The 13,898-nt window shown below is 36.9% G+C and overlaps 1 pseudogene; it reads left to right on the top strand.

Moving 5' to 3' along the window:
• Positions 1-4,222: 4,222 nt before the first annotated feature.
• Positions 4,223-12,757, top strand: LOC18037104 (annotated as a pseudogene).
• The last annotated feature ends 1,141 nt before the right edge of the window (positions 12,758-13,898 follow it).

Here is a 13,898-nt window from a genome sequence, read left to right as displayed (position 1 = left end):
TCTCTCATTCGTAATTCGTTTGTTCCTCTCGGTCTCGACTCTCTCAAATCTCAATCTCTCTCACTTATTCCTCTCTCGATCTCTCACTCTCTTCAACTCTGTAATTTCTCCTCTCAATCTCTCATCTGTTCGGTTGTTCCTCTCTCAAGTCTCACTTGTTCCTCTCTCAATCTCTCTCACCTGTTTCTTAAACAATCTCTCTCACTTTCTCTTCAACTCTCCTGTAATTTCTCTTCTTCAAATCAGATCCTTCGCGGCGTGGCTGTCATCACCATCACGGTGCGGCTGTGTTTGTTTCATCACTCATTAGCATCAGCATCACTCGTCTCATCTCTCACTTTGTCACGGCCAACAAAAGGGGGTGGATTTCGCGGTTGTGTTATGTGTTAAGCTGTTGCTGTGAATATTTGTGAGTCTTGGCTTTTCTCTTTACAATTTATGCTCTATTACGTTTTGATTATTCCCTCTTTGCAATTTAATTATATTGTCTTTACAATTTACCTGTTGTTATGCTCTGATTATACTCTCTTTGGAATTTAAAAATATTGTCGTTGTAATTTATGTGTTGTTATGCTCTGATTATATTGTCTTCGTAATTTAATTAGATTGTGTTTGCAATTTATGTGTTGTTTTGCTCTGTTTGTGACTTTGTGTCGTGTGAAGGAGGATTTCATCTGGCTGCCACAACATAACAGAGTAGCCGTAAAAAAATTAAAATAGAAATTATATGAAACATACAATAAAAAATTGACTATGACATTACTTTGTAACTTTAATAGCTAAATTCTGTGATTTTTAATATCTATACTCTGTTATGCCTTAACTTTATTATTTATAGTTTATTTATTTTTTAATTTTTTTTTATTGTTGTTGTTAATAGAATAGAAGTGGTATCTCTAAAATATTTATAACTTTTACGGTTAAACATAGCATATAAATTGGAAGAAGTTGCTGGAATTAATTATGTCTCGACATAATTTTTTGTAGAGTGAAAAATTGATATGGAAAATGAACAAAGAATTGAGTTGGATGGCTCCGAAAAAAGTGATGAAAGTGTTTGTGTGAGAGTTAGGACAGAATCAGAAAATAATAATGATACAACTGTTGAATTAGAACCAAATTCAACAGCAGCAGTTCAGGGGAGTAGTCGTGGCTGTGGCCGCAGCCGTAGGGATAATACTAATCCTGTTACTTCAAAAAAATGAGGTGGTGGTGGTAGAGTAGTCTCTGATGCTTGGAATCATTTCAAAAAAAGTTAAATTGGGTGAGGAAGTTCAGGCGATTTGCAATTAGTGTGGGTTAGTTATGCAAGCACATTATTCGAGGGGTACTAATCACTTAATAAACCATGCTAAACGTTGTCTTAGAAGCTCATTCAAGAATGTACATCAAATGCACCTATCTTTTTCTTCTAAAGTTGATGGAACCACTTCACTTAATAATTGTAGTTCTAAATCAAAATGGGATATGGCTACAATAAAGCTTTTTGTGGCTAGAATGATTGTACTACATGAGCTCCCCTTGGCATTTGTTGAGTACGTTGGGTTTTATGACTTGTTGAAGCTACTCCAACCTTCTATTGAGACTATTAGTATAAACACCATCAAAGCTGAAATTTTGAAGCTTTAAGATGTTGAAAAGAAGAAGACAATGGGTATTTTGGAAGCTTGTGAGAGTCGAATCGCAATTACTACAGGTATGTGGACTGCTAATAACCAAAAAAAAAGGATACATGATTATTACGGCACATTACATTGATAGCTCATGGGTGTTGCGAAGTCGTATTATGAGGTAATATTCTTAAAACTTTTTTTTTTGTTTAAGCATAAATTAGTGTCCTGTCTAATATTTTAATAAATTTTTTCACATTGTTAGGTTTATATATATGCCAGCTCTACATAGTGCTGAGGTAATGTGTAATGAGTTATATGGTTATTTGATGGATTGGAATATAGATAGAAAGCTGTCCACTGTAACTGCTGATAATTGTGCTGCAAATGATTCTATGATTGCCTTGTTGTTGGGGAAATTTTCTGCTAGTTTAATGATTATGGGTGGCAAATTCTTTCATATGCGTTGTTGTGCTCATATATTGAACTTGATAGTTAGAGATGGTTTGTCTGTGATACAAAATGGAGTTGCGAAAATTAGAGATAGTATTCATTATTGGACAGCAACACCAGCTAGAGTTGAAAAATTTGAGAATGCAAAAAAACAATTAGGTATTAAGGAAACCAAAAACTTGGTACTTGATTGAAAAAATAGATGGAACTTCACTTACTTGATGCTTAGTACTGCATTGTTGTATAAAGATGTATTTGATCGTTTAAAGGAACGTGAGAGAAATTATACATCTTTACCTAGTGAGTCAGAGTGGAATTTATCAAAGCTTATATGTGAGTATCTAAAAAGCTTTTATAAGTTGACATAACTTTTTTCGGGGACACGATATCCGACATATAATTTATTTTTTGCCAAGATTTGTGAAATTAGATTGTCAATGAATGGATGGTTGCAATCACCAATTGAGGGGATAAAAAATATGGCCACTAAGATGATTGCGAAGTATGAAAAGTATTGGGATGTTATTCATGGAGTTCTTGCAGTGGGGACTATGTTAGATCCTAGGCGTAAAATGTTACTGATTAACTTTTTATTTCCTAAAATATATGGGGAAAAAGCTGAATCCAAAATTGAAAGAGTGCATAAGTTATTTGTTGATTTAGTGCATGAGTATGAAGTAAAACATTTATCAAATTCAAGTGGTGGGGGGGGGGGTTAATGGTGCCAATTCTCAAGCTGCTTCAGGAGGGGATTCTATTATGTTGGACTTAGATTTGGATGAAATGGCTGATGAGTGGGCATTATTTAGAAATGAAAACACACAGAATACATATTCCAAATCAGAATTAGAGCTTTATCTTGAGGAGAGTACTTTGCCTTCAATTAGTCAATTTGACATTTTGTCGTGGTGGAAGAATAATCAAGGTAAATATCCTATACTTGCAAAGATTGCAAGGGACTTTTTGGCCATTCCTGTATCGACAGTTGCTTTGGAGTCCGTTTTTAGCACTGGAGGTAGACATTTGAGCCCTCATCGCAGTAGACTTCACCCATTCACAGTGGAGGCATTAGTGTGTACTCAAAATTGATTTTGGCTTGAACAAAATCTAAAAGGTATGAAAAATTTATTTATTAGAATCAAATTATTTGTTGTATTGTTCTTATTATCAATTTATCACTAATTGGTTGTCTTGTTCATTGTGTTTATGATTTACATATTTTTTGTAGATGGAATTCCAGAGGAAGCAATACTTTCTACTGAGCAGTTGATTGATGAAAGTTGGATGAGTGAGCAACAATCAAATGAAGTGGATGATTGAGAGTTTAGTCTTTAGCACTAGTGGTTTGAAATTTGAAATTTAAATTGTAGAATTATGTTATGGATTTGTATTTGTGGATGTTTATTACTTTAAAATTTTGAATTTTAGATTCTATATTGTGTTGTATTTGTTTTAGAACCTGGATAAGTTATATGTTTTGTATTTGAAATTTTGTTGAGCTAAACTAAAGTAATCTGGATTCTGGAAGAAATTTGGTTCTGGTTGCTAAACTAAAGCAAAATGAATTTTGGAAGCAATTTGGTTTTGGTTTGTGTAATTGTGTTTTTTTTTTTCCTTTTTCCAGCAACTTAAGTAAAGTAATCTGGGTTCAAAACCCAGATATTTCCAAGTTGAACCCGGATGGAAACAAACCAGGTCGGGTCCGGTAATGAGAATTTAGTCTTCGGGTCCGGATTCGGAACGGCCAAACCCGGACCCGGACCCGGAAATGGTTATACGTGTGTATGCCAACCTCGTGCAATCGACTTGCCTGTGTTGTCAAAATAGAAGAAGAAGAAATATAGAAACTTCATATAATGAGCCAAGTTTAAAACAAATACACTCAAATAACCCAAAAAAAAGGCCAAAATTCAAAGTCTATGGACTAGCGATATTGCTTGCTTCCACTTGCTCTCATAATTGAGCTACGTAATTATGTTATCCACTTCCTGCATGGGCCTCTGAAATAGAACCGCTTATTTTGACTAACAACAGTCCACAAGGCCGTCCAGGCATATATGTATGTATAAACAATACTGCCTATATGTATATATACACGCTCCCGTTCTTTTTTTGATTTATCTGTTATGGTGCCCTCGTTTGCTCATGAGCTTATAAAAATGTCCTGGTTAATTTTCAGTTTTCAGGCTCTTGCATTCTGCTTTAGCGTGCCTGAATTCCTTGGAGCAAGTGCTTTTTCAGTTAGCGGTAACGAGACAGATAGAGCAGCTTTGCTTGAATTCAAGTCCAAGATCACTAATGACGCTCTTGGTGTTCTAGGCTCATGGAATGATTCCATCCACTTTTGTCAGTGGTATGGCGTTACATGTAGTCCTAGGTACCAGAGAGTCACAATCTTGGACTTGCAGAACCTTAAACTTGTTGGCACTTTGTCACCTCACATTGGAAATTTGAGCTTCCTTCAAAAACTAGATCTCAGAAACAATAGCTTCACCAATGCGATTCCCCCACAGATTGGCCACTTACGCAGGTTGCAAATACTATACTTGCAAATTAATTCATTTGATGGAGAAATTCCTGCCAGTACATCCAATTGCTCAAACCTTCTTGTTGTCAGTCTAGCTCTTAATCATCTGGTGGGCAAAATTCCTTCAGAATTTGGCTCCTTGTCAAAGCTTCAATTCCTCTCTACAACTGCCAACAATCTGATAGGAAACATACCTTCTTCTTTGGGAAATTTGTCATCCCTTCGTGGTCTTTCTTTGTCCCGTAATGGATTTTATGGGAGCATTCCGGATACTTTTGGCGGGTTGAAGAATCTTGTGAACCTGTCGCTTGTTGTAAATAACTTATCTGGTACTATTCCTCCCTCAATCTTCAATATCTCTTCCATCCAAACTTTTGATGTGGGATCGACCTATATTGAAGGGGAAATGCCCTTGGACTTGGGTACCACTCTCCCAAATCTCCGAATATTCAGCATTACAGGAAACCAATTTACAGGTTCTATATCGCCTTCTATACCCAATGCTACCAACTTGGAATTATTTCAAGTATCGGAGAATAATCTAACAGGGAAAGTGCCTCATCTGGAACGGCTACAAAGGCTTTCTTGGTTCATAATTGTAACAAACAACCTTGGGAGTGGAGGACGCGATGATGATTTGAGCTTCTTATGCTCTTTGACGAATGCAACCAATTTAGAGCGTTTGTATGTAAATAACAACAACTTCGGAGGGTTACTACCTGGATGCATTAGCAACTACTCCACCACTCTTCAATATTTGCTCGTCGACAACAATAAAATATTTGGAAGGATCCCATCTGGGATTGGGAAGTATGTCAACTTGCAAAGACTGGACATGTGGAACAACCAATTATCAGGTACCATCCCCACTGCTATAGGAAAGCTTCAAAATTTAGGGCTATTGTACTTGCATGGAAACAAGTTATCAGGAAATATTCCACATTCTTTTGGAAATTTGAAAATGTTAATCCAGTTATATTTGAGTGACAACTTGCTTCAAGGTAGCATCCCCTCAAGCCTAGGCCAGTGTGAGAGCTTGACAACAATTGATCTTTCTTACAATAATCTTAGTGGCAACATACCAGCCTAATTCATTGGTCTTTCATCCATATCAGTTTTCATTGGCTTGTCTAACAACCAATTGACAGGTTCCCTTCCGACAGAAGTTGGAAATTTGAAAAATCTAGAAATACTAGATGTTTCTGGGAACATGCTGGTAGGGGAGATCCCTAGAAGTGTTGGTGGGTGTATAAAATTGGAAATATTGGATATGCATGGAAACTTATTCCTGTTGGAGAATTAACAAATAAAACACAGAAAAAATACACTATTTTATTTCTACAACAACACTCCTCATCAATTACAACTCTTATTTTTCACTCTCTACACCTTAGAGATTTTGCTACTTCACTTGATGTTTAAACCAAAGGGGAGAGGGGGTATTTATACATGAAACAAACTAATCACAACCATTCATTTATTCAACTAATAAACAAATCCTCACCATCCATTAAAACCTACCACTCACCTACTTCACCAACCACACCTAACACACCTAACACAAATAATTCAAACCTCACCAACCATACATACTCATGGAACCTTCCATGAGTTGGGCTTGATTTATTCATCTTGGATCAAGTTTATGATCCAACACCTCCCCTTAAACTTGATCCTGTGACACCAAGCAAACTTCTGAATCTTACAAAGTCTTCTTGCTTGAGTGGCTTAGTGAAGATATCAGCTGCTTGATCTTGTGATTTTACATACTTGATTTGCACTTCTTTTCTTGCAATACACTCTCTTATGAAATGATAGCGAGTGTCTATGTATTTACTTCGATCATGAAAGACTGGATTCTTGGATAGGACAATTGCTGATTTGTTATCAACACAAATCTCGGTTGGCTCTTCTTGTGCCAAACTCAACTCCTTCAGCAAATTTCTGAGCCAAATTGCATGACAAACACTTGATGTGGCAGCTACATATTCAGCTTCACAGGTGGATAACGTGACAATTGGTTGCTTCTTTGACATCCATGTGAAAGTAGTATCTCCCATGAAGAACATAAATCCTGTTGTGCTCTTTCGATCGTCTACATCTCCACCCCAATCGCTATCGCTATATCCAACAAGCTTCTAGTCATTAGAAAATGAGTATAACAAGCCGAAATTAATTGTACCTTTGATATAGCGAAGGATTCTTTTTGCAACTTTAAAATGGGTGGTCTTTGGATTCTCCATGCATCGGCTCACAAGTCCAACAGCATAAAGGATATCTGGTCTTGTGCATGTCAAATAACGTAGGCTTCCAACCAAACTTTTAAAGAATGTTGGATCTATATCTTCGCATTCATCATATTTGGATAACTTGACTCCGCATTCCACTGGCGTGCTTATAGGCTTGCAATCATTCATCTTGAACCTTTTGAGAATCTCCTTTGCATAGCTTTCTTGGGAGATAAATATGCCTTCTTCCTTTTGCTTGACTTCAATGCCGAGGTAATGTGCCATCAGTCCGTTGTCAGTCATCTCGAACTCTTTGATCATCACTCTCTTGAACTCTTCAAACAAGCTTGGATTACTTCCAGTGAAGATGAGATCATCCACAGGCACACAATCAAAATATCTCTATCTTTTTCTTTAACGTAGAGAGCATGTTCATATAGGCATTTGGTGAAGCCTTTCTCTTGAAAATACTTGTCAATTCTGCTATTCCATGCCCTTGGTGCTTGCTTTAACCCGTAAAGAGCTTTCTTTAATCTCAAAACTTTGTCTTCATGTCCTTTCACCACATAGCCTAATGGTTGTTCGATGTAAACTTCTTCTTCAAGGAATCCATTCAAGAAAGCAGACTTCACATCCATTTGAAAAATTTTCCATTTGTTCTGAGCAGCCAAAGAAATAATAAGTCTAATTGTTTCAAGTCGAGTTACAGGAGCAAATACCTCGTCATAGTCTATGCCAGCCTTTTGACTATAGCCTTTTGCAACTAGCCTCGCCTTGTGCCTTTCAATTTCTCCCTTCGCATTTCTTTTTGTTTTATACACCCATTTGACACCGATCGCCTTGTGACCTTTTGGAAGAGTAGTAAGCTCCCAAGTATCATTTTTCACAATGGCTTTGATTTCTTCATCCATTGAAATTCTCCACTTCTCATCCAGTGCAGCTTCTTAGAAGTTGACTGGCTCACAATCAGCAAAGAGGCAAAAGAGAGTGAGATTATCATGTCTCTCAGTTACCTCATAGAGATCTTGAAGACTCCTTGTACATTCTTTAGTTCTTTTATTTAAGAAAGACGGCGGTGAATCTCCGCATGTGGTTGATGCTGGTGAGATAGGTGGAGTGGCAGGCTCTTGTTGTTCGTCTACTTGTTTTATCTGTGTATGATCATCTTCTTCAATGGGAAAGAAGTTGAAGTCATCCACACCAGAGCCAAAATCCCATTCTCCTTCTTCATCAAAAATTACATCTCGACTGATCACGATCTTCCCGTTGTTTGGATTGTAAAGCTTGTATCCTTTGGAGTTGTTGTCGTAGCCGATGAAGATGAACTTCTCACTTTTGTCATCTAGCTTGGCTCTACTTTCGTCTGGTACATGTACATGGGCAATGCTTCCAAAAACTCTTAGATGGGTGATGCCGGGTTTTCTTCCACTCCAAGATTCTTGTGGCGTCTTGCCCCACACGCTTCTTGTTGGAGATCGATTGGATAAGTAGACTGCAAATGCAACTGCTTCAGCCCAAAATTCTTTAGGTAGCCTCTTACTCTTAAGCATGCTTCTTGCCATGTTGAGGATGGTTCTGTTCTTCCTTTCTGCAACACCATTTTGTTGGGGGGATCTTGGAACTGTCAAAGGGCGTCGAATTCCATTTGCTTCACAAAACTCAAAAAATTCTTTGGAAGTGAACTCTCCACCTCGATCAGATCTCATGGCTTTAATCTGGTATCCACTTTTTTTTTCAACTGCAGCTTTAAACTTCTTGAAAGCTTCAAAGACTTCTGATTTTTGCTTCAAAAAATACACCCAAGTTTTTCTTGAAAAATCATCTATGAAGAGAAGGAAGTAGTTACTTTTACCAAGGGAGTTTGGCTTGAATGGACCGCACACATCAGTATGAATAAGCTCGAGTGGCTTCTGTGCTCTTGAGTTTGACTCCTTAGGAAAGCTCTTTTTGAACTGCTTGCCAAGTAAACATCCTTCACAAAGTTGATCAGGGTGATTGATGTATGGTAAGCCTTTCACCATGTTCTTATTAGAGAGTAGCTCCAGTTCTCCAAAGTTGAGATGCCCATATCGAAGATGCCAAGTCTAGGATTGATCTTTGTGACAGGCTTTGAGACATTTTGCAACATCATTTTGAATATTTAAAGGAAACATTCTATTCTTTGACATTCTCACTTTTGTAATTAGATTTCCTTTGTCATCTCTTAGGAAAAGACTATAATCTTTTAAGTGAATATCATAGCCTTTTTCTAAAAGTTGACCTAAACTAAGAATGTTGCTTTTCATATTGGGCACATAGTAAACATTCGAAATTATTTGGTGGCTACCATCTTTTGCATGAAAAAGAATGTTACCTCTACCCTTCACTGGTACTTTTGAATCATCTCCAAAAGCGACACTGCCATTCACAGATTCACTTAGTTGCACGAACATGCTTCTGTTTCCACTCATATGATTGCTAGCACCTATGTCAAGATACCATGTATTTTCTTGACCTCCACTTGTGTCATTGCGTGCTAGTAAAAGTGTGCCATCTTCACCATTTTTCTCTTCAGCATAGTTCACTCTCTCTTCAATTCTGGTGCTTGGAGCTCTGCATTCTGAAGCATAATGCCCAAACTTTTAACAATTATAGCACTGTACTTGGGATTTGTCATACCTCGATCTTGGATTGCCTCTGCCTTGTCCTCTGGTTGAGCTTTCTCCTTTGGCATAATTGGAGTTGTTGTTGTTGAAATTCCAACCTCGTCCATGACCACGACCTCTACCTCGTCCTCGACCTCGACCTCTACCTCGGACATAGTGCCTTCTCTCGTTGTCGGAGCTTTCTTCTTTTTTCTTTGGATTGACTTCCATCTTGAGAAGTTGTTCTTCGATTCCTTGCTTCTTTTTTTGTTTTTCTTCATAGGCTTACAACCTTCCTTGAAGTTGCTCAATCGTCATATCCTCTAGATCTCTTGTTTCTTCAATTGTCACAACAATATGATCAAACTTCGAGTCTACTGATCGAAGTATCTTTTCAATGATCCTTACCTCTTTTAACTCGTCGCCATTTCTTTTTAATTCATTGGAAACTGTCACAACCCGAGTAAAGTATTCAGAAATTGACTCTGACGCCTTCATGTGTAAGGACTCAAATTCTCCTCGTAATGTTTGGAGACGAACCTTCGTAACTTGCTCCGCTCCTTTGTAAGAGGTCTCTAGTTTCTCCCATGCTTTTTTTGAGGAGGTTGTACCAGCAATCTTTTCAAAAGCATCTTCATCTAATGATTGAAAGATGAGATACTTTGCTTTATTCTCTTTCTTCTTCAAGTCTTTTAAATTCTCCTTCTGCGCTGCAGTTAAAGTGGCTTCATTTTCTGGCACAATAAAGCCTTTCTCCACAACATCCCATACGTCATGTGCGCCCAATAGAGCCTTCATTTTAATACTCCAATTGTCAAACTTACTTCCCTTTAATTGTGGAACTTGAAATGACATCATACCACCGTTTGCCATAACTCACAAATTGAGTGAGAATTTGGAGATTCTGAAAGCACAGATGGATCCGGCACGTTGAAAAACCTTGGGAATGACTCGAGTAAACTTTTGGTCAACGGTCAACGTCGGTCAACGGTCAACACCGACTTAGTAGTCTTGGTTCGGTCCAGATTGGTTTAGCTCGAGTTGGCTCGGTTCGACTTGATTCAGTTCGGCTCGGCTCGGCTTGGTTCAGTTCGGCTCAGCTTGGTTCAACTCGGTGAGTCGACTCAGCTTCAGGACAGAAAACTTCCAGCGGCAAGTGTGGGCGCATCCGGTCTCGGATCGGAATGATTTTTGCGGCGTCACGTTCCTCTCGTCGAGATCTTCGATTTGATATGCTATATGACTATATATAGCATCAAGCACTAGCTCTGATACCACTTTGTTGGAGAATTAACAAATAAAACACAGAAAAAATACACTATTTTATTTCTACAACAACACTCCTCACCAATTACAACTCTTATTTTTCACTCTCTACACCTTAGAGATTTTGCTACTTCACTTGATGTTTTAACCAAAGGGGAGAGGGGGTATTTATACATGAAACAAACTAATCACAACCATTCATTTATTCAACTAATAAACAAATCCTCACTATCCATTAAAACCTACCACTCACCTACTTCACCAACCACACCTAACACACCTCACACAAATAATTCAAACCTCACCAACCATACCTACTCATGGAACCTTCCATGAGTTGGGCTTGATTTATTCATCTTGGATCAAGTTTATGATCCAACAATTCCAAGGTCATATTCCTTCATCTTTGAGCTCTTTAAGAGGTCTTAAAGCTTTGGATTTGTCATAAAACAATCTTTCAGGTGAAATTCCTAGATTTTTGGCAGGATTTGAATTTTTACAAGATTTAAATCTATCTTACAATAACCTTGAAGGCATGGTACCAACAAAAAGAGTCTTTAAGAATGCAAGTGCTATTTATATTTTGGGAAACAACAAGCTTTGCGGTGGTCTACCTAAATTTCAGCTACTAAATTGTGGTGTTAAAAAATCTAAACATCGAAGATTGACCATTGCAATGAAGTTAGTAATTGTTATTGTTTCTGGGCTTGTAGGATTGGCTTTGGCTTCTATTTCTTTATTTGGTAAAGAAGAGAAAAGCGAAAAATAATCCCAGCAATTCAATGAATTCTCTCCTAAACCTATCATACCAAAATTTGTACAATGCTACTAGTGGGTTCTCCTCAGTAAATTTGATTGGTGAAGGCGGTTTTGGTTATGTTTATAAAGGAATTCTCGATGAGGGTAAAACAATTATTGCAGTGAAGGTGTTTCATCTTCTTCATCATGGAGCTTTCAAGAGTTTCATAGCTGAGTGCAATGCATTGAGGAACATCAGGCATCGAAATCTTGTCAAAGTTCTCACTGCATGTTCAGGAGTGGATTATCAAGGAAATAACTTTAAGGCCCTTGTATATGAGCTCATGCCTATTGGAAGTTTAGAGGATTGGTTCCATCCAATGATTAAAGATGTTGAAGCAGACGAGGTGCCAAGGAATCTAAACTTTTGCTTCAGAGATTAAACATTGCCATTGATGTAGCTTGTGCATTGAAATATTTGCACTATGATTGTCAACCTTAAACAGCTCATTGTGATCTCAAACCCAACAATGTTCTTCTTGATGCTGACTTGACTGCACATTTAGGTGACTTCGGCTTAGCAAGATTCCTTCCATCCACTCATAAGAAAACGAGCACTATTGGTATCAAAGGATCTATTGGCTATATTGCTCCAGGTATTATCTTTTATATTTATCTTTTTTGACACGTAAATTTTTATGATACTTAATATAAATTGAATGAATTGATTGTTTGGATGGCATCGGAGTATGGCTTAGGGAGTGAAGTGTCAGCATATGGAGATGTTTACAGCTATGGGATACTACTGTTGGTATCAAAGGATCTATTGGCTATATTGCTCCAGGTATTAGCTTTTATATTTATCTTTTTTGACACGTAAATTTTTATGATACTTAATATAAATTGAATGAATTGATTGTTTGGATGGCATCAGAGTATGGCTTAGGGAGTGAAGTGTCAGCATATGGAGATGTTTACAGCTATGGGATACTACTGTTAGAAATGGTGACAAGTAAAAGACCCACAAATGTTATGTTTGAGGGAGACTTGAATCTTCATAACTTTGCGAAAACAGCCTTGCCTGATCATGTGATAGATATTGTGGATGCAGTAATTCTAAACGATGACGAAGAATTGACTGCTACTAACCAAAATCAAAGACAAGCAAGAATCAACAACAGAATTGAATGTCTCAAATCTATGGTTGGAATTGGAGTTGCATGTTCAATGGAGTTGCCACAAGATCGAATGAACATAACAAATGTTGTCCACGAATTGCAATCAGTCAAAAAAATTCTTCTTGGACATTGAACTATATATGTTCAATAGGCAAAGAGGTAATTGATAGTTCTTTGTCTAATCATATGGAACAAATTCAATTGTACATTTTGGCTTTTGTAATAAAGAAGGTTTGGTGATCACACTGAACAGTGCCGAAAAATCGTGGTGGTGAGAATATTTCGTGGATTTTTTTTTCAAATAATATAAACTATGTTCAAGGGGCATGTGAAGAGACTAGCATCATCGCCACTATAACCACTCCCAAATGAAAGCAAAAGCTTTATAATATTTTAAGAGAAAGAAAAACATTAGCACATCAACTTTATCAATATTTTATAATTTATGCTGCGATAAATAAGGAAAAGAAAAGAACAAATTATGTATGCCGTTTCCAAAAGAAGCAATAACAAAATCCAATTCATGAAAGCATCGGATAACTTCGACGCTGAAAGCAAAGCAAAGGAATCTTTGGCCCTGATGGTAACTAGAAATGTTCATTAACTATCTTACTGCGTACATGTTGGGAACATATGCTCTTTAAAAGCATATGTGTTTATTTAATTGTAATAAACAATTTTTTTGATTAATAAAATAGATGAGGTATTTTATTCAAATATCTTAATTGCATTAATATTTATATTAAATTCAATTTAATCATATTATATGTATTTATGTGATCACCATGTGGATTCACAGAAGACATAAATACAAGTTATCTTATGATTAAATAAATTTAGTTCGCAGTTGATAAATAAAGTTGGACACTTTATTTAGGTATAGACTGTAATAAATTCATTGAATGATTTGTCTTAATCATGTATGAATTTGTTGATGTAGTACGACTACAATGAACAGGATCACATATGAGATTTAATTAACTTTGCACTTTATTTAGGTATAGACTGTAATAAATTCATTGAATGATTTGTCTTAATCATGTATGAATTTGTTGATGTAGTACGACTACATTGAACAGGATCACATATGAGATTTAATTAACTTTGTAATAAATGTCAGACTTATTAAATCTCATAGGCATTGATTTTACTGTAATCTTAATCTTGAGTTAATTATGATTTCATGATTGTAATTGTTATTCCATTTGAGTTACCAATGGGCACGACACATCCTTGTGGTCAAGATTACTCGGCATCTTGGTGGGAGCAATTAT

Source organism: Citrus clementina, unplaced genomic scaffold (assembly GCF_000493195.1).
Source record: "Citrus clementina cultivar Clemenules unplaced genomic scaffold, Citrus_clementina_v1.0 scaffold_7, whole genome shotgun sequence".
NCBI classification, from domain to species: domain Eukaryota; kingdom Viridiplantae; phylum Streptophyta; class Magnoliopsida; order Sapindales; family Rutaceae; genus Citrus; species Citrus x clementina.
This window is presented reverse-complemented; position numbering and strand designations above follow the sequence as displayed.